Genomic DNA, 3,450 nt, shown 5'->3' with positions numbered 1-3,450 from the left:
GAGGTCCAGCAGGCTTTTCGCTGGACAGTTCCCAGCAGGCAAGGGTTTGGAAAGGCAGCCAGCAGCTAGGAGTGCAGGGCACATCATCCCCAAGAGAGGGGCAGGGGTAGCATCCTCATCTCGGTGGAGCCACTCCACCTCAGCTTCTTTCTTCTCTCCAGACATGAGATTCTAGAACTTTCCATTGCCCAAGTCTTCAGGTGTTCCAGAATCTAGAAAGTAGCTGAAGAAACAAAGGCCTCTGAATCCTCTTCTGCCTTAGGGAGGATTGAGCTCAGCTCTCAAGCCCATTGAATAAAGGGGTGGTGCTGCCCACATGACAATGCTTGGCTAAGTAAGCCCAGTGGAGGAGAAGGGGGAACAGTCACGTGCCAAGATTTAAGAGGGCTGGATTCTAGCCTACTTATTTACCAGCCAGGAACATGAGCCACTGGGGTAATGACTGCAGGCCCCAGTTTGCTCAAGGGACTTGTATCTCCAAGGTCCAAACTCTTCTGGAATGCATGTACGATCTGCAGAAGCTCAGAGACTAGAGCATGTGAGTGGTACATTTCTTTCTTTTTTTTTTTTTTTTGGAGAGGTTTTCACTATAGGGCACGTGCGCTCGCCAGACAGACAGAAAGAGACATAGAGACAGAAAGCGAGAAATCACCCCCCAGGGGGGATGGTCACGCTGCAATCCCTTCTCCTCCATTCTCCTCTCAGGATCTTGGGCATACACGCACACGTGCCTGGCGTGAGTTTTAAGCCACCGGGTTCGGGACGTGAACCACGGTCGACTACATGGGAGTCCAGCGACATAGCCATTACGCTAATTGCTGGTTCCCTGAGTGGAGCATTTCTACAGCCAGACTTGGCTTCAGGTGGAATCCTGGCTTCCCCAAGCCCCTTTCATGGCCCTACCTTCCTCTGTACTCTTCCCTGCATCCTTGCCAGGCCGGCCTCACGTGCACTCACCTACCACCCATCCACCACACTCACTGTCATGTGCACGTGATGTGGATCACCCACTGTGACCAGGAGAAACAGCCCCCATGTGTTCCATCCCAGGCTACAGGGCTGGATGTGGGAGGGCTCCACCTTCACTAAAGTCTGCACAGGAACACTCACCACATGGCTCCTGAAGGTCAGCCCTGGTGGATCTGCGAGGCTCTCCCTGAATGAAGGTCCCAAACGATTTTAACGTGCTTGCTGTAGACAGCTTTTAGAAACTCCATTCACCTAGAATCCCCTGACCTGGGCTTTCCCCACATTATTGCTAGTAACTAGGTCATGCAGCTGCCAGACTTGAGCTGCAGCCTCTGAGCACTCAGCTGTCCCTCTCTGTTTCCAAGGTCTTTGCATAAAACCCTCATTGTTTTCTCCGATTTCCACTGTGTTTTCTAACCAGTCACTATCAGCCTACTAAGCAAACAAACTCCATGCTTGCATTTAGGCCATTACTTGTATCCCAGCATATATATCCACCCTTTCTGCCTCAGAGATACAGTATCCAGTGGTTACAAGAGTCATATGCACTTGGATTTGAATTCTTCTGCATGACCTTGGGCTAGGTACATAAATATTTCTTTCTCTCTCTCTTTCTTTCTTTCTCTTTTGTTTTGTTTAAGAGAGATTTTTGCTATAGGGAGCTTGTTCTCACTGGAGAGAGACAGACAGAAATCACCCCCTCCCCCCAGGAGGATGACCACACCATAATCCGTAATCCGTTCTCCATTCTCCTCTCGGGATTTTGGGCATGCACACACACATGCTCGGTATGAGTTTTAAGCCACTGGGTCTGGAACTTGAACTGTGATACACTACGTGGGAATCTAGCGATGTAACCATTACGCCATCTGCTGGTCCCGCTACATATTTCTAAGCCTTGGGATTTTTTTATCTGTAAAATGGGACTAGTAATAGTGTCTCTCTTAGAGGATTATTATGATAACCAAAGGAGATAATGCATCTAAAGTAATTTGCACAATGTTTAGCTCAAGACATTTTATTTCTTACTATCTGTATCCATTTACTCCTTCTCTTACTCCCACCCAAGTAGTAAAGTAAGTAGAACAGCTTAAATTATGCTTCTGGTAGCCTATATTTGTAGAATGATCTATTTCTTAGGTTACACATTAATTCAAGGCTTCATTAAGTAGCTCAAAGCCTTGGGCAACAGATTACTTATAAATAGTATAATATTTGGTGCCTCCTTAGTTGTGTAGTCAGACATTTTTAATGGTCCATGACTCAGAATCAGGATGAAGTTTGAACACGACCCCACATGTATACACACACTTCTGCACACACTGAAGGGAGGAAGAAGATAACCCCAATTATTTTTTTTTTAAAGATAAATCAAAAGCAGCAAGATGCAGTGGAGCAGCAGTAATACAGTGCTCTGAGATGCTAAGGCAGGTGGAGAGGTCCCGGGTTTGCGACTCTTGGTCTACCAGCACAAACTGGGCCTGTGCCTGCCAGGATGGGACTGGGGTGGATTATATCATGAGGTATAAGAATCCTGTGAGGGATCCTGCATCTCTGTTTCTTATTATCTGTCTCTCTCTCTCTCTCGCTCTCTCATGGGAAAAATAAAATTAAACTTTGCGGGGGGGGGGAAGAAAAGTCAAAATGCAATTGGAATGGGATCAAAATTTACTTGCATCAAAGAATGTAGAAAAACATATTCCAAGTCTTGATTAATAGGTTCATTGTTGTTTAAACCTAATTATTGGCAAAGCATCATTTCAGGACACCCTTTTGCAAAAGTTGCTAACTCCCATGATAATTTACTGAGTCTTTCCCTTGGCAAACACATCAATCAAATTTGCACAGTTAATTTAATCATTAGGTAGTTTAGGAAGGAAGATCACTGTAATTTTGTACCTCTACCAGGAGTCATTCAGGCCTTTATCTGTTTTGTTCTTCTGTGTGTGTGATTTACAGTGGATAGGCTGCTGGAGGACAGCATTGGTAAAAGAGAGAGCCAGAGAGAGAGTGTCGTTGTGTTTTGGATGATGGTTTGTCCCCCAAAGTTTATATTTTGGAATTCGATGTTGGGAGGTGGTAAGCTCAGTGGGCAGTGATTGGATCGTGATGATTGCATCATGGAGACAACACACGTGAATAGATTAATGATGTCTTGCAAAACCCAGTGAATTCTAGTTCTCATGAAAAGTGTTAGTTTTCATGAGAACTGGTTGTTATAAAAGAGCTGCTGTTGGAGCTAGCAGATGGCTTAATAGTTTCGTTGCTGTACTCCCACATAGTCAATTTAGGTTCGAGTCCCAGACCTGGCAGCTTAAAACTCATGCCAGGTGCATGTGTGTGCATGCCCAAAATCCCAAGAGAGTGGAGGAGAAGGGATTGTGGTGTGGCCATCCCCTCTGAGGGGTGATTTCTCGCTTTCTGTCTCTCTCTCTCTGTCTCTCTGGCAAGTGCACATGCCCTATAGCAAAAATCTAAAAA

At 45.6% G+C, this 3,450-nt stretch overlaps 1 long non-coding RNA gene across 1 annotated transcript in view; it reads left to right on the top strand.

The window, feature by feature from the left end:
* The first annotated feature begins 214 nt into the window (after nucleotides 1–214).
* Nucleotides 215–3,450, top strand: part of LOC102487151 (uncharacterized) — a 5,374-nt gene continuing 2,138 nt past the window's right edge. Inside the window, exons 1-2 of the long non-coding RNA XR_337558.1 lie at nucleotides 215–334; nucleotides 483–538. This is a non-coding gene — a long non-coding RNA (uncharacterized LOC102487151). The remainder of the gene's footprint in view (nucleotides 335–482; nucleotides 539–3,450) is intronic.

This window comes from Tupaia chinensis, unplaced genomic scaffold, assembly GCF_000334495.1.
Source record: "Tupaia chinensis unplaced genomic scaffold, TupChi_1.0 Scaffold147282_1, whole genome shotgun sequence".
Classification (NCBI taxonomy): domain Eukaryota; kingdom Metazoa; phylum Chordata; class Mammalia; order Scandentia; family Tupaiidae; genus Tupaia; species Tupaia belangeri.
The sequence above is the reverse complement of the archived record's forward strand: the minus strand, read 5'-3'. Positions and strand labels throughout refer to the sequence as shown.